Source organism: Puma concolor, chromosome B3 (genome assembly GCF_028749965.1).
Source record: "Puma concolor isolate L17-30 chromosome B3, mPumCon1.1.hap2, whole genome shotgun sequence".
Classification (NCBI taxonomy): domain Eukaryota; kingdom Metazoa; phylum Chordata; class Mammalia; order Carnivora; family Felidae; genus Puma; species Puma concolor.
In genome coordinates this window covers 18,355,704-18,380,466 of record NC_141672.1, presented here as the reverse complement: position 1 = coordinate 18,380,466, position 24,763 = coordinate 18,355,704, and the positions used below count along the sequence as shown (strand labels likewise).

The following is a 24,763-nucleotide window of genomic DNA, read 5'->3' as shown; positions in this document are numbered from 1 at the left end:
AGTCTATGAGTTGGAGACAAGGCTAAAATAAGACTGAAATGGTCCTTGCCCTCATGAAGTTTCTTTTGAAAGGGTTAGAGACAAACAGTAAACTTGTAAACAATTTACAGATTGTGAACAGTGATATAAAGCTCTTATACTGGAGAATAAAATGTGGAGGTTGACATTTAAGTAGAGTCCTGAAGAATGAGAATGAACTAGTCGTGCAAAAACCTCACTAAAAGCAGTTCTACTCAGGGGTGCCTGGGTGGCGCAGCCGGTTAAGCGTCCGACTTCAGCCAGGTCACGATCTCGCGGTCCGTGAGTTCGAGCCCCGCGTCAGGCTCTGGGCTGATGGCTCGGAGCCTGGAGCCTGTTTCCGATTCTGTGTCTCCCTCTCTCTCTGCCCCTCCCCCGCTCATGCTCTGTCTCTCTCTGTCCCAAAAATAAATAAACGTTGAAAAAAAAAATTAAAAAAAAAATAAATAAATAAATAAATAAATAAAAAAAATAAAATAAAAGCAGTTCTACTCAGAAGGAATAGCTGTTGCAAAGCCCTAGGTCAGGAAATATCTTGATGTGTTTAAAGAACATTAAACAAAACAAAACAAAAAATCTTGTACCAAATTGAGCAAGAACAGAAATGATAAGAAAAGTAAGATAAAAAAATGGTACTGCAGTGATGCCTGGGTGGTTCAGTAGGTTAAGCGTCTGACTTCAGCTGAGGACATTATCTCATGGTTTGTGAGTTCAAGCCCAGCATAGGGCTCTGTGCTGACAGCTCAGAACCTGGGACCTGCTTTGGATTCTGTGTCTCTTTCTCCGCCCCTCCTCTGCTGTCATTCTCTCTCTCTCTCAAAAATAAATAAACATTAAGAAATTTTAAAAATGCTAATGCAGATCCTGTAGTGTCTGGTAGAACATAATAAAAGGTCTTAGTTCTATTTTATGTGCCAACTGGAACACCTGAATGTTTTTAAGCGGAAAGAATGATATGATCTGACTTATGTTCTGTAACTATTCATCTGGATGAAATATAGAAAGCTGACTATAGGAAGTGTGGTATAAACATTAGTTTCAACCAAATAGTCCATATTTCATATTTCTTGGAGTTGAGTGGGGCCATGTCACTGGTCGGCTTAGTCGTCAAACCCCCATCAACAGTGCTCCAGCCCTTTACATTTTGTGCCACAGCCGTGGAGGCGGCTGAATATTCCAGACGCTGCTCTGTACGATGGTGGAGTCTCAGTCAGCCTGGGCCCCTAAATGATGATACACAACAGAGTCCCTTGAAAGTCCATAAGAAGCATATAACAGGAGCATGAAAGGAATACTAGTTGGGTTAAGCCACTGCCATTTTGGAATTGTTTGTAACCACGGCATAACCAGACTTATCATGGGTAATACAGAGGGCAATGCGGGAAGAGGAAAACAAGATAAATGTTGTAATACTTCACATGAGAAGCACTGTTATCTTCAATTACTGGCAGTTGCAGAGTACAGAGATCAAACTGAAATGGATTTGAATTGCATTATGTAGGTAAAACAGACAAAACTGGTGGGCAGATTGGATGTTCTGAGTGTCTTCGAAATGGACAGTCTATTTTATCAATTGTCTGTTGGAACCTGAAACCCGTTCCCACACTGATCGTTACTATCACCTCCATAGCAGGAGCTGGAAGCCCAGAAACTCCATTCTCCAGACTGTCTCAGAGGCAGAGTTCCAGTTTATGCCCTGCAAATGGAAAACTCTTGTTAAAGATTCGATAGGATGAGAAGAATGGACAGTCACCTTGGCTTCAGCTCAGAGGTGTCAAAGCTTTGGAAGATGGCAGGCAGGAGATTTTTGCCAACAGATTCCAGGCATCAGAATGTGAATCGACCCATTTGGTGCCGAGAGCCTTGTTTGGGGTTGGCAGTGATTTCTGGAAAGGCAGCAGCAACAATTTCCCAGATCTTTACTGTCTCCACTCACCCAACAGTTTTATAACCCTCTAATTCTTTGTACTATAATCTCTGCTTAATGGAAATACCTAGAGTTGTTTCTGTTTTCCACACAAGCTATTCATTACCCAGTATAATACAGCATATATATTTTCTAACAAATCACCTTCATAATCAGAGGAAACGAAGGCTCAGAAAGTTAAGGGAATTGTCTAAGATCCTTTCATTATAATTGGTGTAACTGGCCCATAAAGCCAGTTCATAACTTGTGATTCATTACTTGTGCTCTTTCTATTATGGCATGTCTCTCTAAATCTTAATATTCTTCTCTATAAAATGGAATTTTAAACAATTCCCTTGTAATCTTAGAGCCTATGATTGACATTATCACAATTTAGGCATTCTTACTTCAGCAATGAAATTTCTGCTTATAAGGAAATGATACCTACTGGTGCATCTCGGCACATTTTTATTTTCCATCTGATTCTCATTTTAGCATAAAGCTACTAAATCAGATTTCATAATTTGAAACTCTTTGAATTTGCTGGTTTAGCTTACAGGTAAATGATACTATGCAGAACTGCTGTTACAAATCCAATAACACCACAGTGGAAAATGAGAAAATAGACATTATTGAAGAAGTGAGGGAAAAGATTTTAAAGAACCGATTTTTGAGTCAAACGCCTTTCATCGCAGACAGGGGGACATTAAGGAAATGCCTAAAGTAAGCAGAATGTTAAAGCTGTAGTTCGTTGGGGTTCCCCCCCCCCCCGCAAAAATATTTTTCTCAAATATCTTGGGAACATATTTCTTTTTTAACTTATCAAAATAAACCAACTTTACTCTTTCTTCTTCAGAGCCAGGAGTGTCCTTTTCATTTAACACAAGCTTTAGATATAAATAAAATGGGCAAGCACTTGGTTAGAGAGTTGATTAAGAAAGGTGGAGAGAAGCAGACACACATGCACTCAGAACACGTTAAGTACACATACAGAGGGAAATAAACCATGTTTTAGGTTTTGCTTAGTGGCAGCCCCAGAAGAACTGAAAGGTCCTAAAAATCAGGTGAGATTATTTAACTATAGTCCTATTATTTATACTATATACAGCATATTAATCTGCTCGGGCTACTAGAACAAAATACTGCAGACTGAGTGGCTTACACGACAATTTATTTCTCCAGTTCTGGAAGCTGGAAGTCCAAGGTCAAGGTGCCAGCAGCGTCGGTGGCAGTGAGGCTTCTCTTCCTGGCTTGAGATGGTCACCTTTCCACCGTGTCCTGCATGGTATTCCCTCTGTGCATGCAGAGACGAAGACATCTTTGATGTTTCTGCCTTTTCTTATGAGTCCTATTGAATCAGAGCCCCGACTTTATGACTGCATGTAACCTTCACTGACTCCTTAAAGGCTCTTTTTCCAAATATGGACATGTTGGGGGTTAGGGTTCCAACATGTGAATTTGGGGGGGGGATGTAATTCAGTCCAAAGCATGCATATATATACACATATTAATTTCTATACACATTTGTGGAATCCTTGTTATGTATATATAAGTGTATATATATGTATGTATATATATGTATATGTATATATATGTATATATATATTTGCTGAATATTTGCTGGATATGTAACAAGGATTTGCTGAATCCTTGTTTTATATATGTATGTATATATACACATTACATATATGTATATGTATGTATACATATATATATACATATATAATATATATGTATTATATATATTATATATATAATAATATATATTACATATTATATATGTGATATATACATATTGTATATATTACATATTATATATGTAATACATATATATACATATTATATATGTATATATAATATATATGTATATGTACATGTATATATGTATATATAATATATAAATACATATTATATATGTAATACATATACATATACATATATTACATATTATATATTACATATACATACATATACATATATATTACATACATACATGTATATAATGTATATGTATACATACATATATGTATATGTATGCATACATATACATATATATTATATATACATATACATATATATATATATATATAACAAGGATTCAGCAAATGTGTATAGAAATTAATTTGGGACTAATACATTATAGATGGCAATTATGATTTATATCATCATGTCAATTTCCAATGGAAAAATTTCCAATCTCCATTAAAAAATATTTCCATAAAATACAGACTTCAGTTACAAAGTCAAGGGCTCAGAGAAGCGATGCTATCTTTATACTTTAACAAACTTGGTCAATATTTTTCCTTATAGTTTTATTCACAGAATTTGTGAATGAGGCTAGTATGTGATTTTCATCTTCTGTTAGGTCCATTCTCATTGTTCACTTTAAATATAATGTATTTTTTAAAAGGCAATAGCATTGACATTCAAGGCCCCTCCTCTGGAGAAAAGAGGCACTTCTAAGTTTAGAAGTGAGAGGCCCCAAGAAAGGATAAAAGCCTGGCTCAGTCTATGTGAAATTAAAATGTTCTGTCAATAATAATCAATTTTAAAAACGGCACCACATACTGAGGAAAAAGAGCTGACCACACTTGAAAGACTGAAAATGCAGAAAATTAACCAGGGAGGAAACAGAAAAATATTTCTCCTTCGTAATAGTCAAGAAGACACAGTTTATATCCTATTTCTCGCTTGAAATACGAATTCAAAATGCAAGCAGCTCGTCAGTGAAAGCAATACTCTCCTATATTGTCACAGTGGCTGCAACTCAGAGCTCTGACTTTGGAAAATACGATGAGAAAATATATCAGGGCTTTAAAGTTTCACCCCCATCGATCAGGTTGTGCTAATTCTGAGAAGAAATTAGAAGTAAAACTATAAATACTGTGTCAAAGCCTGAATCGTGACCCCCCCAAAGATATCACGTCCCAATGGCAGGAACTCGTAATCATTGCCTTACGTGGTAAAGATTTTGCAGCTGTGAGCAAGGGATCATGAGATCGGGGGATCATCTGGGAGAGTCCAGCAGGTCCCAAGCCTGCTCGTGAGCGTCTTCCTGAGAGGGCGGCAGAGGGAGACACGCACGCACGCAGGTACGTACGTCAGTGCATGCACACGCACGCACACCCGGAAGTGATGCGGCGTCAGGGCAGGGAGAGATTCAAAGGTGTTCGCCGTGAAAACCAGTGATGCGACAATTCCCCGGGAATGCTGGCTGGCAGACAGCACAAGCTGGGAGAGGGAAGGTAGGGATCCTCTCTCGGAACCTTCAGATGGAGCTCTTCTCTGCCAGCACCTCCGTTCTGGCCCAGTGATACTGCTTTCGGATCCCTGACCCCCAGAACAGTGAGAGGATAAATGTCTATCGTTTTCAGCCAACAAGGTTGTGGTACTTTGTTACACAGAAAGCTAGTACATGCGGATAAAACAAACAAACAAACAAACAAACAAAAAACTTTGTTGCAGTGTCATTTATAAAAGTAAGAAAGAGGGGCGAAAGAGGACGGAGGGGAGAATCCTAAGCAGGGTTTGAACTTACCATGAGATCATGACCTGAGCTCAAATCCAAAGCCGGGCGCTTAACCAACTGAGCCAACCAGGCGCTCCTGGGATATTGTTCTACTTTTAAGAGAAATATATGTAATTTTAGATAAAATGTCAACGAGTTTCTAAAATTAGTCATAAAATGGGCAAAAAGTTATGTAATCGTTATCATGTCTAAAAAACAAATAAAACACCTTTTATTTTTGATTGATTGAGCTCTTAACAAGGTGGAAATTAACCACGGGCTAGTATGACCCCCTCTGACTTAATCCTGGGGATACCGCAGAAATTAAAGGAAAGTGCACGAGTCTGCAAATCGTTGAGAAAAGCACGGGGTAAGGGAAATGTCAAGTAAGTGACACTTGTCGCCTACCGCCAGGAGCAGCAGTTCCAGGATGGCAACCCACTGCATGCATGGTTCACAGGTGTCAGGGATGTCAGGAAAGGTATGACTCACGCAGGGCACTGGATGGAACAATGCTTTACTCACGTAGAGCAAGATAGAGTACGATCAGTGTCAGGGGTGAGCAGAGGTCACTGATGGCCAGTGGGTCTCATCCCACAGCCACAGCAGGGAGATGGTCTTCACATACTCTTCTACTGCATGTGAAGGATCATGTTCCCGCCCTGCCAGGAGCAGATAAAGCAGCGAGTTGGACAGCGAGGTGTCATATGATGCACACACCTAAGCAGAACAAAGAAAGGCGAGCCCAGAACAGAAGAAGGTATTTCCAAACAAGGTCACATGCACAGCACGGGGGATGAGGGCTCCCTATTTCCCTGTAAGGAAATGGTCTCCTCTATTCTTCTCAGCCCTGTAGCTAATAACCATGCATATTGATACATTTAGACAGAAATGTTTTGATATCCGCAATGGCCTTTGAAATGATCTCAACATATGATAGTTTAATGGATGGATAGAAGAATGAATAGATGGACAGAAAGTACTAATGGCTGAGTCTAAATAACAGGTGTAAGGATGCTCAGTGTAAAACTCTTAAAAACTTTGCTCTACGTATCGTTTGAAATCCTTTACAATTAAATGTTGAGTGAGAAAAGTAGGAAAGAGAATACATTTTGAGCCGCAGTTTTATTTATGTATACAGTTGACCCTTGAACAAGGTAGAGGGAGGGGTTCGTTGAAAATTCACATATGACTTTTGACTCCCCGATTAGTTAACTACTAATAGCCTATTGGTGACTGGAAGCTTTACTGACAACATAAATGGTTGATTAACACATACTTGGTATGTTATGTGTATTATGAGAATAAGGTAAACTAGACAAAAGAAATGTCATTAGGAAAATCTTAAAGAAGAGAAAATATATTTACAGTATTTGTCAAAAAAATAATCTGTGTATAAGTGGACATGTGTGGTTCAAACTGCTGTTGTTCAAGGATCAGCTGTATTAAAAACATACACACACAGGGGCGCCTGGGTGGCGCAGTCGGTTAAGCGTCCGACTTCAGCCAGGTCACGATCTCACGGTCCGTGAATTCGAGCCCCGCATCAGGCTCTGGGCTTGATGGCTCAGAGCCTGGAGCCTGTTTCCGATTCTGTGTCTCCCTCTCTCTCTGCCCCTCCCCCATTCATGCTCTGTCTCTCTCTGTCCCCAAAAAAATAAATAAACGTTGAAAAAAAAATTTTTTTAAAATAAAAAAAAAAACATACACACACAAAAAAACATGTCCTATTATGCTGCAATATGAAAGAACTTATGTGAAACAACAGAGGTGAGTGGAGATGATATGTGAAAAAAACATGGATTTGTTTATAAAGATTGTAGGTGACGAAGGCCAAAGAACCGAGGAGTGTAATAGGGTCAGCTCTCTGTGCTGAGGTCCCAAATAACAAATATTGTTTTGAAAGCCAGTGAGAGAGAATGATGTGTAAAGCAGACATCACATGCTCCCTTGCATATTATGTAACCAAGTCACATGTGAGAAAGGGTGGTTGATCCACACTAGTTGGACGTAAAGTGACTGTCTGCATTTTGTTATCAACTCTTATATTCCAGGAACCAGCCGTCTCCATAATGATTCACTTCTGGGTCTACATGAAAATATTGAAATCTCTTTGTATGTTCCATATTAAATAGTATTACAAAATGACATGTGGCTCCTCTGAGGAAGCCAGAATACCAGTATTTAATCCTGACATTGTTGTGTGACTTTTGTACGATGACTTTAACACCTGGTTCTGAAATGGCCTCGTGTGTCGATAGGACTGAATACTTTCTCAAAATCTTTTTTCTAGCTGCATCATTTTCTGGGGAGATGTTAGAATGGAGTAGGCACCAAAGCTCTGAAGTCAGGTGGTTTCTAATTCCAATTCTGCAACACGCTGGTGATATAACCATGGGCACGTTTCTTGATTTCACAGAGCGTGTTTCCTCATCTGTAAAATGGAAAGAAATCAGTCAGGCCAGAATCAACGTGAGGATAAAATAACAGAACAGGTAAGGCACGTGGCATTAGATTCCTTATATAATACATTGTCAACAGTTGCTTCTGCTGATAAAAATTTAAATCTGGTTTTTCTTTGTGAATAGTTTTCCCAGATCATCAAACACTCATATTAGCCTTTTAACTTAGGCCTGATTTGAACACGCCTTGGAGATACTCGCTAAGTACTTGGTATTAGCAGTTCATTAGACATAATTTTTCTCCTGCTCCATATAAGTGGAACCCTTGTTCTGATTCACCTGACAGATGCTGAACTCCCAAAGAGAAGCTTGTTAAACATCCAGCCGACTGGAGAGCACTTTTTTTTTTTTTTTAGTCCAACTGCAAATGTACCAACCAAATAAGCATTTGTTTAACAAGGAACTCAAAGCATTTGTTAGTAGTTACTGTCACCGGAGTCCTGGAACAGTCTTTCTGCCAAAACTAACTCAGTCTGTCCCAAACTCCTGCTCAATCCTCCCACGCTTCCTTTGCCCTTATTTTTTTTTTCTTTAACATTTTTCTTAATTTAGCTTTAAAATGCAAGAACCGTTTTATCAATGGTGAGCTTTATGTAGTTTTTTTATTTTTCCCTCCCCCCCCACCCCCTCTCCTGGTGTTGGTGGAGTGCTGACTGGAGACTGACAGCTAGGTGGTGGAAGCCAAAACTTTTTTGTTATATTTTGGATTCTGTTATTAAGTAGCTAAGTAGACCTTAGTCTATCACTCATCCTATGTGGGTTTAAAGATCTCTATACCCATCTTTGAACAGCAGGTCCATTGTGATCATGCCCTGAAAAAAGAGTCTTTGTTTCTGAACTGACACTTTTGTGCAAAATATAGGGGTCATATTCATATCCATTTCTCCCTGCCCTTGCAGCTTTGTAAGTCACAGTTGATGAAGGCACAACATTCTGTGATCTGATGTAATTCACCATGAAACCGCTATCCATTTTTGACACTTAAGCTCTGCTTGCCAATTTGCAAGTCGGCTTACAGACTGTCCAACCGTGGGGTCAAGCAATTATTCTATGGGCCATTGTGAATTCTCTGATGTGGTTGCTCTCTATGTGATTTGATTAAGAGGGTGGCCTGAGGCCATATACATACACTTCTTAGCAATGAACAATTAGGTAGAGAAGGTTTGAGCATAAATGCTGTGATTTTAAGGACCTGGGACAGTCTTTCTGCCCTTGTCTTTCTACCTCTCTAAATGTTGATACTCCAAATCAGGTTAACAGGTAGAAAAAAGTATTTAATTCCATGGTTAGAGGTTAGTATTTGAAAGCAAATGCCTGGGGTTAACTGGTACCATTTAGCTGTTATTTCTTGTGCGGGGTTGGATATTCTCTCTCTCTCTCTCTCTCTCTCTCTCTCTCTCTCTCTCTCTCTCACACACACACACACACACACACACACACACAGCTAAATCATATCACTTCTGGAACCTCAGAACATCACTTATTTGGAAATAGGTTAATTGAAGTTGTAATTAAGTAAGATGAGATCATACTGAGATAAAGTGGACCCTTAATCCAGTATGACTGGTGTCCTTTTAAGAAGAGATACAGAAGCATATAGGGAAAATGCCATGTGACAACAGAGATAGCATTATGGGCAACAATTGAAGCTAAGAGAAAGACATGGAAAAGAGTCTCCCCTGAAGGCTTCAGTCAGGGCGGGGCCGTAGTGACACCTTGATTTAGGACTTCTGGCCCCCAGAACTGTGAGACAGTACACTTCTGTTGTTTTAAATTCACCTCGTGGTGATTTCTTACGGTAGCCCTAATATGCTAATGCAGTATTTTATGTATTGGAAGGAGTAACATAAGTACCCTGAACCCTAAGGTGAAGGAGCATAGGAAAATAGATGAACATAGTCAAAAGTAGCCCTTTATCCCATTACGTCGTAGCTTACCAAAACCTTTTAGAACTGGAGACATTGTCCATGCAAATTCTAAGAATGAGATCCAGGCTTTCCCCTTCCTTACCTTTCTATCATCTCTGCTTCTTCCCCCTTTTCGTGTGGACTCCATAATCTTCATCCATACACTGTTAAGGTCCTTATATGCCATGTTTTTGAAACTACTTAATTTCTGTCTCTGTAGTTCTTTGAGCTATCAAAAATAATTTTTCCTATGGTCTCATTGATCAGCGAAATGCTGCAAAACAAAATAATACCTCTCTTCATAAATTGCCTTTCTTCAGTCATTGGCTATAAAAGGACAGCTGAAGTTACCATACATGTGACATTATGAAGAAACCATTGTTAGTGGCCCTTTTGATGTAGACAATTTTAGAAACCTAAAAATTAAAGCTTTGCTTAATTGGTCTTTAAGATATCTCAATTTGCACAGCATGTAAGCTCGTCTCTATCCTGAATCTTCTCCGCATCCTGATTTCCCTTAACCAGAGGTGATCCTCAGCCAGACAGTAAAATGGGATTGGACTCAGGATGTTAGGGATGATGCTCCTGTTGGGTGTCTGTCAGGGATACAGTCAGACAGATTCCGAGATCAGATAAGGCATCAGAGATGAGATGAGGTGAAAGAACATCGGCCCTGTGTTTCGGCTTTGCATACTTTGAAGTATTCTCATCAAGCACACAGATTATATTCTCCTTGTTAACACAACCGCACTGTTCTTTAATGGGGAAGAAAAAAAGAAGGTTTTCATCTGATGTAAAAAAAAAAAAAAAAAAAAAAGCCTTATTCTTCCCATCTTACTTGATGTATACTATTGAAGTTTTTGTTTGTTTGTTTGTTTTCCTTTCTATTTATTTGGCCTGTGTTTTCAAGTTACTATTTATTCTTTGTTCTTTTATTTACTAACTTCCTTTTCTGATAATTCAAAGCAAGCACACATTCCTTTACTGTTATATGAAAACAGATGCCTTCTATCCCTTTTAGTAAAAATGTTGTATTGTTCCTCCTACTGGTCTCTCCCTCCTCATTAACATAAAACTTTAAGATATTTTTACTTGCCCCATCTTCCCTTCCCACTCCTCATCCCCTATGTGTTGAAATGATCTAAACCATATGAAATTACCAATATCTGGGCTTTTTAAAAACTGGAAATTGTGTATGGATTAACATGTATTTATGTTCTGGTCCCATAGTAAGTATTCCTTCATAGCTCATTTATTCTCCATCCTGCCCTTTATTGAGCTCTTTGTCCCTAATGATATTTTGGATAATTAGAGTTCGTTCTTAAATATTTTCTTCACATCGGATGTATGGGTCATACATTGCATGAATCTTGATAAGTACTGTATTTTCTTCCACCCTGGCAGGTAAATGATACCTTGGTTTGATGTCTGGGTGATAGTTCTTGGGTTTTTGTTGTTGTTTGTTTGTTTGTTTTGTTTTCCTTCAGACTTTCTCTAGAAGATTTTTAAATTATTTTATTTTGTTTTGTTTTTAATTATTGAAATTTAGAAAATGTATAGGGATCTACATAGAGCTTTGTTTGTTTTTGCATTTTTGAAATGAAAAAGACCTTCTAATCAATGTGTTCCATTTCCAGTTTAGCTATTTTCCCCCACATTTGTTTGGGAATAACCTGTCTTCAGTTTATCCTGTTTTTTCCGCCTTCTATTTCTGGTTCAGTTCCAATTCATTGGAGGTCCCCTATGTCTGTCTTCTTAGTCTTTTGCTTTTTACTCCATGATTTCTATCTTGTTTTAAATTTTGGATTTGTTACAAGTTGTATATATCCACACATATATACACACACATACACATATATGTACATAATTTGATATTTTATATTATTTGATATTATATATATAATATTTGATATTATATATTACATATATATAATTTGATATTCCAAGCCACTAGTAGATCTTAAACTGAGCACTTTCCATTCTGTTTATGTACTTAATTCTATATTTTAAAAATACTGTGCATTTAGCTTCAGAAAGACTTTTTGGAGTTATAATGGAACCACTTTATTTTCATTTTGTAATGTTCTTTTTTGTTTCTATTGTTGTTTTGTCGTGTGTACCTTAAATAGTTTATTTTTGCCACAGAGAACAGATTCTTTTTAACTCTTGCTAAATTGTCATCTCTCCTGCTGCTGGATCCCCATAGCAACATTTAAATGCTCTTTCACTGCCTCCTTGAGGATCAGCCATGCTTGCTACCTTTCGGGGGAAGGAAGGTGACCCTGGGCCAACGTTGGACAACCTCGACTTGAGTTCCCAGGTCTCTTGACTTGAGGCACCAGGAAGGGCTTGTCTGTGTCTCAGTTCCAAGCAATAGTGCTATCAACATCGGTCTACCTGACATGTTTCCCTACAACTTCTAAAGGCAGGGATGTCAGTGGCTTCTCCACCATGGGGTGGTCATTCCTTTCCTACAGGAGTTTACAAATCCCAAGAAGCCAAGCTCTTTCTGGGATCCACCCTCTTATATTTGCATCAACGTTTTCTGGCAAAAGTCCTCAAACTCTCTTCCTGTGCAGTGGAGGAAAGTCTTACATTAACTCTGTGGTCTGAACACTAGCCAGTGCCATGTTCTATTCAAAGTCTCCCAGCCTTGTCTGCCCACCCTTTCCAGCATCTACGTGGCAGGACAGAGAACCAATGGTTGGAGAGGAATTAGGAATGGGGGCTGCAGAGAAAAGGTCAAGTCCCTGATTTTTTTTAGAATTCATGCTATTGTTTTTGTACCAAATGTTTCTGACATGTAAACCCATTTAATTGACCACTCTCCAATATATTTTCTTAGGTAAGAGACTAATTATTAGTACAAATATATTTCCCTGTGCTACATGGTTGCCTCTCTGAGGACAGAAACAAACTAATTCTTTTCTTTTTTTTTTTTCTTGTATGTATCATGGTCAAGTGACCATTATGAGTTTAATCCAGATGTTTAATAAATACTGTTTGATTTGATAAGATCATTTTATAATACCAGAAAAGACATACATGCAAAGTTAAAAGGGCATTAAAAGAAGAATGTTACTTCTGTATTGTTCGGACATTTTACAATAAGCATGTTTTACTTACTTTTACTTAAAAAGACACACACACAAAATAGTAAAAGCTATGACCAAAGCTTTTCAAGTTCAATTCACTAGATTTGTGTGTATTTAACATTCTAGACCTTAAGTTACACTGAACACGTGTAGAGTGAAGGAAGGAAAGAGAAGGAAAGAAGGGAGGGAGGGAAGAAGGGAGAGGAAGGGGTGGGGAGAAGATGCTACAGATAAATTAATTTCCTCTGATTTGGTTTATGATATAACTACAAACAAGAAATTCATTTTTGGAATATTTGTACGACCCAGTCACAACAGCATATTTAAATGAAATGTCTTATAATTTGAATTATTTGGAAATTTATTGAAAATCATAAGTTCACTTGTTCTCATGGAAATATTAGCCAAAAAAGCATCTGTAGTGCATCCATAAAATAAGTCGTCCTCACCTACTTTAGTCTTGAGTAAATAGTAACCATCTCTAATTGACTGAATCTTGATTGTGTAATAGTTTTTATGATTCAGGAGTGACATATACTGCAAATTATGTAGACCAGTTGAACAGTTACACGTCCTGGCTACATGATGTGGGTTTGAAGAGACAGTCTATTATTGAAAGTAAAATTGAAATGGAGAATTCTAACAATTCTAAGAATCCCAAGCAGTTCTTTTCTAGTTTGAGTTATAATTTCTGTGTTTTGCTAATGGTCAAACATAAGGCTTTGAATGGAGCGGGGTGCAGTCTTTCACTTAAAGAATCTGTCAGAGGAGCGCCTGGGTGGCTCAGTCAGTTAAGCGTCAGATTCTTGGTTTCTTCTCAGGTTCCTGAGATCGACATCCCCATTAGGCACCACACTGACAGCGTAGTGCCTGCTTGGGATTCTCTCTATATATCCCTCTCTCTCTGCCCCTCTCTCCTCTCTCTCTCTCACTCTCTCTCTCAAAATAAATAAACTTAAAAAGTAGAGGTGGGGTGTGCCTGGGTAGCTCAGTAGGTTGAGTGTCTGACTCTTGATTTCAGCTTAGGTCATGATGTTACGGTCCATAAGATCCAGTCCTGGGTTGACTCTACTCTCACAGCATGGAGCCTGCTTGGGATTCTGTCTCTTTCCCTCTCTCCCTGCCCCTCCCCCATTTGTGTGCTCACTTCCTCCTTCTCTCTCTCTCAAAATAAGTAAACAACAACAACAAAAAAAGAATCTCTCAGAGCATGTAGGTGCTCTGTGATAGGAACCTTAGATAAAGGTAGCTATTTGTCTCTTTATACTAGAATAGAGGAGGAAGTAAATGGGTTTTTCCTCTGTTGACTCTGACTGTTTGAATCTCCTTTCTAAATATGAAGACTGTATTCACAAGATGTTGAGGTTGGGTTTGACACAGTGTCTAGAAGACATTGTCTGTATTCATGCTGGATCTTATACAAGACCCCATCAAAAGGAGCCCATGCCAAGCTAGAACTGCTATAAAATGTTTATTTTTCCATGCTTGTAAGAGAAAAAATACCAGTGATTATGACTTCTAATGTCTCCATAGCGTTTAGTCTGATCTCAGAATAAAGAAGCTATAAGAACAATGAGAATGTAAAGCTTTGTCTTGTTTCAATTTCCCCCAGTGACACATATTTGGCTGGAGATAACATTTCACAGACATTTTTGTCTCCTGACATCATTTCATCTTTCCATACTTATTTTTAATAAAGTAGAAAACTCTAAGGTTTCTGTTATTAAATTTATTTTTTTTTAATTTTTAAAATATTTATTTATTTTTGAGAGACAGAGACAGAGTGTGAGCAGAGTAGGGGTGGAGAGAGAGGGAGGTGCAGAATCCGAAGCAGGTTCCAGGCTCTGAGCTGTCAGTACAGAGCCCGACACGGGGCTCGAACTTACGAACCATGAGATCATGACCTGAGCTGAAGTTGGCTGCTTAACCTACTGAGCCACCCAGGCACCCCTAAGATTTCTTTTATTAAAGTGATCATTATGTTTTAGTTTAGATATTAGCTGAGAAATGCTGAGAGCCCTGTTTCTTGTGTACACAACTATTACTTAACTGTAAATTTGTTAGCATTTTTCATTAGTACAGATGTCAGTGCTTTCAGTGACACGTGTTAGTATGTGTGGAGTGTATGTGTTTTAACCATATCTATGTTCGTGTGGGTGGTGGTGAGGGAATAGGTTCCCAGGGGTTGTGACTAAAAGTGACGGATAATTCACTGTGATAACCTGAAGGAGGTCATTGAGGGGATATGACTACCAGTTGACCGCGAGCTGGACCTGGGCAGTCAGAAGCTCATCACCCCCTTCCCACTTCATTAGAATGTACGCTCTGCCCATTGTTCACACAGTGTGAACTATTTTTAAAAACATTGCCTTGAGAGAGCAATGTTATGTTGAGATCATCAGAACAGTATATATGACTGAACCCATATAAGGCCTCTGTATAAGCTTTTAAGATTTATAAACCCACCAGGGCAGGTGCAGAAATTTACTCATCTTACAAGTAGACAAACATCCCTCCCCCAAGACATGTTTCATGCATAAATCCCCTTCCTTATTAAATGTGCTACCTATCCGTAGTAGCCTCTTTCTTCGATGCCTCCTTGCTCGGCGTATGGAGCCAATTTACAAACCGACAGCAATGTAGTTAAATATTGAAGTTTATCAGAATGTTTTCCTCCCATGTGATCAATTAGCATTTACCATTTTACTGTATAGAATAGACCATTAAAACTTGCCTACTGCTCGGGTGCCTGGGTGGCCCAGTTGGTTGAGCGTCTGACTTTGGCTCAGGTCATGATCCCACGGCCCATGGATTCGAGCCTCATACCGGGCTCTGTGCTAACAGCTTGGAGCCTGCTTCAGATTGTGTCTCCCTCTCCCTCTTCCCCTCCCCCACTTATGCTCACTCTCTCTCTCTCTCAAAAATAAAAATAAACATTAATTCTTTTTTAAGAAATTGTCTAATGCTATAAGAATTTTGATCTAATTAATTAATAATTAATTCACTAATTTAGTATACATACATTCAGAAAAAAAGCAACTTGAAAGGTGTTTTCTTAGATACTTTTTATACATAATGCCTTTAGATCTAGCTATTCAGTTTATTAACAAACAGCATGTTTGAAATCCTCTACCTAAAATTAGAGTCCATAGAATTAATGGAAGTTTTGCAAAGTCTTGAACAAAGTTGGCCCTGCCATTTTCTGGGAGGTATAGTCTTTCTGATCTGAGATGTGAAACCCCACCAGGATAAAATGAGTACTAAATTGTTTTCAAAACCTAAAAATATAAAATAATTGAATTACTGGTTGTGTAGCATTCTTTGCTGATAAAAGTAAATAAATAATGATAAAAGTACAGGATATTTGACAGACAAAAGTCTGTCTATATAGGAGGAAAAACAGTTACAGCTAATTGTTAAGATGTAACCTAGGCCAAGTCTCTGCAACATTTCCAACATGCAGAGAGATAATAAAAATTACGAATAGTTTTTCTTCTACATCCAAATAAAGATAAAAATAATAAATAAGTTGGAATAAATTGAAATGGAATATAATAAAATAAAACATAAAGGCTTAGTTCAGCTTTCTCTTGGTTCTTGACTTGTCCTTTATCTATTCTGAAGAAAGTATCACAGACACAGGTTTAACTCTAGAATGTTAGTGGAAAGATAAGCACAGAATCTCTGCCTGTTTTTCCAAGAAGTTCAGATGTAATTGCATCTGCTGGTAATAGGAAGGGGCGCCATGTGTTTTTCTCCTCCTCCCTCTCTCTGTCTCCCCTTCCTTCCTCCCTTCCTTCCTTCTTTCATTTTTTCTTTCCTTATATTTTCATTCCATTAGTCTAGAATCCTAAATATATATATATATATATATATATATATATATATATATATATATATATGGCTTTATTTATTTTTACATCAAATTTGGAATACTCTAAGGGGTCTTATTTTAAAATCTGCAGTCTTCCTATAGAACTCTTATAGATACTGTCATGGCCTCATAAAGAATCTAAAAAGGGGAAATTAACAATCTTTTCAGAGATTATCTCCTGCTTGCTCTCTTTATCATTCTTTTCTGCAACATCCTTACCCACCTTCATCACTGTCTTCTGAGGCCTAGAAAACTCCTCCCTCCCCTAGGAAGTACTATGTTCAGTTCTCTGAACCTAAAAGTAATCTCTCCTCTATCTCAGAGAGAATTTATCTATATTTTTAAAACTTTTATCTCTTACCATTTTTGTTTGTTTACTTTTTTTTTGTATTTTATTTTTTTTTATTTTTTTATTTTTTGTTTATTTATTTATTATTTTTTTTATTTATATATGAAATTTATTGTCAAATTGGTTTCTATACAACACCCAGTGCTCATCCCAAAAGGTGCCCTCCTCAGTACCCATCACCCACCCTCTCCTCCCTCCCACCCCCCATCAACCCTTAGTTTGTTCTCAGTTCTCAACAGTCTCTTATGCTTTGGCTCTCTCCCACTCTAACCTCTTTTTTTTTTTTTTTCCTTCCCCTCCCCCATGGTTCCTGTTAAGTTTCTCAGGATCCACATAAGAGTGAAACCATATGGTATCTGTCTTTCTCTGTATGGCTTATTTCACTTAGCATCACACTCTCCAGTTCCATCCACGTTGCTACAAAAGGCCATATTTCATTTTTTCTCATTGCCACGTAGTACTCCATTGTGTATATAAACCACAATTTCTTTATCCATTCATCAGTTGATGGACATTTAGGCTCTTCCCATAATTTGGCTATTGTTGAGAGTGCTGCTATGAACATTGGGGTACAAGTGCCCCTATGCATCAGTACTCCTGTGTCCCTTGGATAAATTCCTAGCAGTGCTATTGCTGGGTCATAGGGTAAGTCTATTTTTAATTTTCTGAGGAACCTCCACACTGCTTTCCAGAGCGGCTGCACCAATTTGCATTCCCACCAACAGTGCAAGAGGGTTCCCGTTTCTCCACATCCTCTCCAGCATCTATAGTCTCCTGATTTGTTCATTTTGGCCACTCTGACTGGCGTGAGGTGATACCTGAGTGTGGTTTTGATTTGTATTTCCCTGATAAGGAGCGATGCTGAACATCTTTTCATGTGCCTGTTGGCCATCCGGATGTCTTCTTTAGAGAAGTGTCTATTCATGTTTTCTGCCCATTTCTTCACTGGGTTATTTGCTTTTCGGGTGTGGAGTTTGGTGAGCTCTTTATAGATTTTGGATACTAGCCCTTTGTCCGATATGTCATTTGCAAATATCTTTTCCCATTCCATTGGTTGCCTTTTAGTTTTGTTGGTTGTTTCCTTTGCTGTGCAGAAGCTTTTTATCTTCATGAGGTCCCAGTAATTCACTTTTGCTTTTAATTCCCTTGCCTTTGGGGATGTGTCGAGTAAGAGATTGCTACGGCTGAGGTCAGAGAGGTCTTTTCCTGCTTTCTCCTCTAAGGTTTTGATGGTTTCCTGTCTCACATTCAGGTCCTTTATCCATTTTGAGTTTATTTTTGTGAATGGTGTGAGAAAGTGGTCTAGTTTCAACCTTCTGCATGTTGCTGTCCAGTTCTCCCAGCACCATTTGTTAAAGAGACTGTCTTTTTTCCATTGGATGTTCTTTCCTGCTTTGTCAAAGATGAGTTGGCCATACGTTTGTGGGTCTAGTTCTGGGGTTTCTATTCTATTCCATTGGTCTATGTGTCTGTTTTTGTGCCAATACCATGCTGTCTTGATGATGACAGCTTTGTAGTAGAGGCTAAAGTCTGGGATTGTGATGCCTCCTGCTTTGGTCTTCTTCTTCAAAATTACTTTGGCTATTCGGGGCCTTTTGTGGTTCCATATGAATTTTAGGATTGCTTGTTCTAGTTTTGAGAAGAATGCTGGTGCAATTTTGATTGGGATTGCATTGAATGTGTAGATAGCTTTGGGTAGTATTGACATTTTGACAATATTTATTCTTCCAATCCATGAGCAAGGAATGTCTTTCCATTTCTTTAAATCTTCTTCAATTACCTTCATAAGCTTTCTATAGTTTTCAGCATACAGATCCTTTACATCTTTGGTTAGATTTATTCCTAGGTATTTTATGCTTCTTGGTGCAATTGTGAATGGGATCAGTTTTTTATTTGTCTTTCTGTTGCTTCATTGTTAGTGTATAAGAATGCAACGGATTTCTATACATTGATTTTGTATCCTGCAACTTTGCTGAATTCATGTATCAGTTCTAGCAGACTTTTGGTGGAGTCTATCGGATTTTCCACGTATAATATCATGTCATCTGCAAAAAGCGAAAGCTTGACTTCATCTTTGCCAATTTTGATGCCTTTGATTTCCTTTTGTTGTCTGATTGCTGATGCTAGAACTTCCAGCACTATGTTAAACAACAGTGGTGAGAGTGGGCATCCCTGTCGTGTTCCTGATCTCAGGGAAAAAGCTCTCAGTTTTTCCCCGTTGAGGATGATGTTGGCTGTGGGCTTTTCATAAATGGCTTTTATGATCTTTAAGTATGTTCCTTCTATCCCGACTTTCTCAAGGGTTTTTATTAAGAAAGGGTGCTGGATTTTGTCACAGGCCTTTTCTGCATCGATTGACAGGATCATATGGTTTTTCTCTTTTTTTTTGTTAATGTGATGTATCACGTTGATTGATTTGCGAATGTTGAACCAGCCCTGCATCCCAGGAATGAATCCCACTTGATCATGGTGAATAATTCTTTTTATATGCCGTTGAATTCGATTTGCTAGTATCTTATTGAGAATTTTTGCATCCATATTCATCAGGGATATTGGCCTGTAGTTCTCTTTTTTTACTGGGTCTCTGTCTGGTTTAGGAATCAAAGTAATACTGGCTTCATAGAATGAGTCTGGAAGTTTTCCTTCCCTTTCTATTTCTTGGAATAGCTTGAGAAGGATAGGTATTATCTCTGCTTTAAACGTCTGGTAGAACTCCCCTGGGAAGCCATCTGGTCCTGGACTCTTATTTGTTGGGAGATTTTTGATAACCGATTCAATTTCTTCGCTGGTGATGGGTCTGTTCAAGCTTTCTATTTCCTCCTGATTGAGTTTTGGAAGAGTGTGGGTGTTCAGGAATTTGTCCATTTCTTCCAGGTTGTCCAATTTGTTGGCATATAATTTTTCATAGTATTCCCTGATAATTGTTTGTATCTCCGAGGGATTGGTTGTAATAATTCCATTTTCATTCATGATTTTATCTATTTGGGTCATCTCCCTTTTCTTTTTGAGAAGCCTGGCTAGAGGTTTGCCAATTTTGTTTATTTTTTCAAAAAACCAACTCTTGGTTTCGTTTATCTGCTCTACAGTTTTTTTAGATTCTATATTGTTTATTTCTGCTCTTATCTTTATTATTTCTCTTCTTCTGCTGGGTTTAGGCTGCCTTTGCTGTTCTGCTTCTATTTCCTTTAGGTGTGCTGTTAGGTTTTGTATTTGGGATTTTTCTTGTTTCTTGAGATAGGCCTGGATTGCAATGTATTTTCCTCTCAGGACTGCCTTTGCTGCGTCCCAAAGCGTTTGGATTGTTGTATTTTCATTTTCGTTTGTTTCCATATATTTTTTAATTTCTTCTCTAATTGCCTGGTTGACCCACTCATTCGTTAGTAGGGTGTTCTTTAACCTCCATGCTTTTGGAGGTTTTCCAGACTTTTTTCTGTGGTTGATTTCAAGCTTCATAGCATTGTGGTCTGAAAGTATGCATGGTATGATTTCAATTCTTGTAAACTTATGAAGGGCTGTTTTGTGACCCAGTATATGATCTATCTTGGAGAATGTTCCATGTGCACTCGAGAAGAAAGTATATTCTGTTGCTTTGGGATGCAGAGTTCTAAATATATCTGTCAAGTCCATCTGATCCAATGTCTCATTCAGGCCCTTGTTTCTTTATTGACCGTGTGTCTAGATGATCTATCCATTTCTGTAAGTGGGGTGTTAAAGTCCCCTGCAATTACCACATTCTTGTCAATAAGGTTGCTTATGTTTGTGAGTAATTGTTTTATATATTTGGGCGCTCCGGTATTCGGCGCATAGACATTTATAATTGTTAGCTCTTCCTGATGGATAGACCCTGTCACTATTATATAATGTCCTTCTTCATCTCTTGTTACAGCCTTTAATTTAAAGTCTAGTTTGTCTGATATAAGTATGGCTACTCCAGCTTTCTTTTGGCTTCCAGTAGCATGATAAATAGTTCTCCATCCCCTCACTCTCAATCTAAAGGTGTCCTCAGGTCTAAAATGAGTCTCTTGTAGACAGCAAATAGATGGGTCTTGTTTTTTTATCCATTCTGATACCCTATGTCTTTTGGTTGGCGCATTTAATCCATTTACATTCAGTGTTATTATAGAAAGATATGGGTTTAGAGTCATTGTGATGTCTGTATGTTTTATGCTTGTAGTGATGTCTCTGGTACTTTGTCTCACAGGGTCCCCCTTAGGATCTCTTGTAGGGCTGGTTTAGTGGTGACAAATTCCTTCAGTTTTTGTTTGTTTGGGAAGACCTTTATCTCTCCTTCTATTCTAAATGACAGACTTGCTGGATAAAGGATTCTCGGCTGCATATTTTTTCTGTCTAGCACCCTGAAAATCTCGTGCCAATTCTTTCTGGCCTGCCAAGTTTCAAAAGAGAGATCAGTCACGAGTCTTATAGGTCTCCCTTTATATGTGAGGGCACGTTTACCCCTTGCTGCTTTCAGAATTTTCTCTTTATCCTTGTATTTTGCCAGTTTCACTATGATATGTCGTGCAGAAGATCGATTCAAGTTACGTCTGAAGGGAGTTCTCTGTGCCTCTTGGATTTCAATGCCTTTTTCCTTCCCCACTTCAGGGAAGTTCTCAGCTATTATTTCTTCAAGTACCCCTTCAGCACCTTTCCCTCTCTCTTCCTCCTCTGGGATACCAATTATGCGTAGATTATTTCTTTTTAGTGTATCACTTAGTTCTCTAATTTTCCCCTCATACTCCTGGATTTTTTTATCTCTCTTTTTCTCAGCTTCCTCTTTTTCCATAACTTTATCTTCTAGTTCACCTATTCTCTCCTCTGCCTCTTCAATCCGAGCCGTGGTGGTTTCCATTTTGTTATGCATTTCGTTTAAAGCGTTTTTCAGCTCCTCGTGACTGTTCCTTAGTCCCTTGATCTCTGTAGCAAGAGATTCTCTGCTGTCAGCTATACTGTTTTCAAGCCCAGCAATTAATTTTATGACTATTATTCTAAATTCACTTTCTGTTATATTATTTAAATCCTTTTTGATCAGCTCATTAGCTGTTGTTATTTCCTGGAGATTCTTCTGAGGGGAATTCTTCCGCTTGGTCATTTTGGATAGTCCCTGGCATGGTGAGGACCTGCAGGGCACTTCCCCTGTGCTGTGGTGTATAACTGGAGTTGGTGGGCGGGGCCTCAGTCAGACCTGATGTCTGCCCCCAGCCCACCGCTGGGGCCACAGTCAGACTGGTGTGTGCCTTCTCTTCCCCTCTCCTAGGGGCGGGATTCACTGTGGGGTGGGGTGGCCTGTCTGGGCTACTTGCATACTGCCAGGCTTGTGATGCTGGGGATCTGGCGTCTTAGCTGGGGTGGGTAGGCAAGGTGCACAGGGGCTGGAGGGGCAGGCTTAGCTTGCTTCTCCTTAGGTGATCCACTTCAGGAGGGGCCCTGTGGCAGCAGGAGGGAGTCAGATCCGCTGCTGGAGGTTTGGCTCCGCAGAAGCGCAGAGTTGGGTGTTTGCGCGGAACGAGCAAGTTCCCTGGCAGGAACTGGTTCTCTTTGGGATTTTGGCTGGGGGATGGGCGGGGGAGATGGCGCTGGTGAGCGCCTTTGTTCCCCACCAAACTGAGCTCTGTCGTCTGGGGGCTCAGCAGCTCTTCTTCCCTTTGTCCTCCAGCCTTCCCGCTTTCTGAGCAGAGCTGTTAACTTATGACCTCCCAGACGCTAAGTCGCGCTTGCTGTCGGAACACAGTCCGTCAGGCCCCTCCGCTTTTTGCAAGCCAGACTCAGGGGCTCTGCTTGGCCGGCGAGCCGCCCCTCTGCCCCGGCTCCCTCCCGCCAGTCCATGGAGCGTGCACCGCCTCGCAGCCCTTCCTACCCTCTTCCGTGGGCCTCTGGTCTGCGCGTGGCTCCGGAGACTCCGTTCTGCTAATCCTCTGGTGGTTTTCTGGATTATTTAGGCAGGTGTAGGTGGAATCTAAGTGATCAGCAGGACGCGCGGTGAGCCCAGCGTCCTCCTACGCCGCCATCTTCCCTCTCTCCCTATGTTTGTTTACTTTTATTGTTATATATGTGCTTACTTTGTTTCCCCTCTTAAATTAGGGCTCATAGATTTAAATGCCATAAGGTGCCAGGCTGAAAATGAATGAGGAACCTAGTATGGACAATCTGGAGTAGTGACGATGGTAGAAACTCAAGAAGGCAAACTCAACCTAAGTGGAAGTGTACTAAAATGCTGTCCTAACACAACTCTGCCAGATCCTGGTCCCAGCCTGCAAGCTACTGAAACACATTGACTCTTCTGTACCATAATAGACTCAATGTGTTGCTCACCTTTACATTAAACATAGCTAAACATTAGTATGCTGATCAACTGATGTATCAATTGTCTGAATTAGCAAAGGACTATTGTCTCAGGTATGTCTCTTTCCTTAGGTTCGACCACATTATTTGTCCCATACTTTCATTCTTGGTTCATAGGACTGTCTTCCCCAAGTTGAGTGTGAGTTTCTTTAAGAGGAAGCAAGGGCGGGGGGGGGGGTGCCTGGGGTGACTTAATTGGTGAAGTGTCTGACTCTAGATTTCAGCTCAGGTGATGGTCTCACTGGTTGTAAGATCAAGCCCTGTGACGGCTCTACACTGGTGACATGAAGCCTGCTTGGGATTTTTTTCTCTGTCTCTATCCCTCTCTCTCTGTTTCTCTGCTCTCTCTCTCTCTCTCTCTCTCTCTCTCTCAAAATAAATTTTAAAAAAAGAGGTAAGGGAGAAGATCAAAACATAGTGATGTTTGTTTCCCCAGTGTGGTGTCTGCTCTAGAAGAGTCTGCTAGGGAGTCATAAGCATTTGGGGATTGCCTAAGAGAATGAAGACAGAATTCAGGTAGTAGGGCTATCAGGACGTAGAACTGTTAGGTGGCATCATTTGTGAGCCTCTACTCTATGCATGATCTTGTAGTAGATAGTAGGAAAATACAGACTTGAGCCTTGAACAACATGGGTTTGAACTACATGTACATACACTCACTCACACACACACACACACACATTCATACCCATTTATATTTATGTACAAATACTATAGAATACTGTAAATGCTTTTTCTCTTACGATTTTCTTGATAGCATTTTCTTTTCTCTAACTTACTTTATTATAAGTACATAATGCATATCATGTAGAAAATATGTGCTCATCAACTGTTTATGTTAGTATTAGGGCTTTCGATCAACAGTAGGCTATTAGTAAAGTTCTGGTGGAGTCAAAAGTGATAGATTGTCAACTGTGTGAAGTCTTGAAGCCCCTGACCCCTATGTTGTTCTAGGGCCAAATATACAGAGATAGATGTTTCTAGCGTTTTCTTTATACAGGTCAGAATATATTAAAAGATAGGATGAAAAATGAATAGTATTTATCAAATTTTGATTTTTTTTTTCATTTACTGTTTGCATGTATTTAAGTGAGTGACTTTATCTATGTAGGCCGATGCCTCTTTATCTTCTATGAATAAAAATTTGGCGGGGTGAAGAGGTAGGGGGCCAAATAATATCTAAAGTCCTTTTTAGCCTGGAAGCCCCGAGAATCATTGCAGTATGGTTTTGGGAACATGTGAAAAACAAAAACAAAATAAAAAAACCATGATTTGTGCCCAGAAGAATTGTAATGAACGTAAATG

At 39.2% G+C, this 24,763-nt stretch overlaps 2 long non-coding RNA genes across 11 annotated transcripts in view; one reads left to right on the top strand and one right to left on the bottom strand.

Annotated features, from left to right (window-relative positions):
* The window catches only part of LOC147579786 (uncharacterized), a 494,570-nt gene that overhangs the window by 201,636 nt on the left and 268,171 nt on the right, over positions 1–24,763 (top strand). For 5 of the 10 annotated variants that reach the window (XR_015252119.1, XR_015252116.1, XR_015252114.1 and 2 more), the window contains one exon: positions 7,852–7,927. The exons of 1 other annotated variant lie outside the window; for it this stretch is intronic. This is a non-coding gene — a long non-coding RNA (uncharacterized LOC147579786). Of the gene's footprint in view, positions 1–4,960; positions 5,170–7,851; positions 7,928–24,763 lie in introns of those variants that run through there. 4 more of the 10 variants (XR_015252113.1, XR_015252112.1, XR_015252111.1 and 1 more) reach the window with 1 other exon arrangement.
* LOC147579789 (uncharacterized) lies at positions 3,079–5,008 on the bottom strand. Its single transcript, XR_015252121.1, has 2 exons — positions 4,884–5,008; positions 3,079–3,218 (listed from the first exon to the last, which is right to left on the bottom strand). It is a non-coding gene; the product is annotated as an uncharacterized LOC147579789 (long non-coding RNA).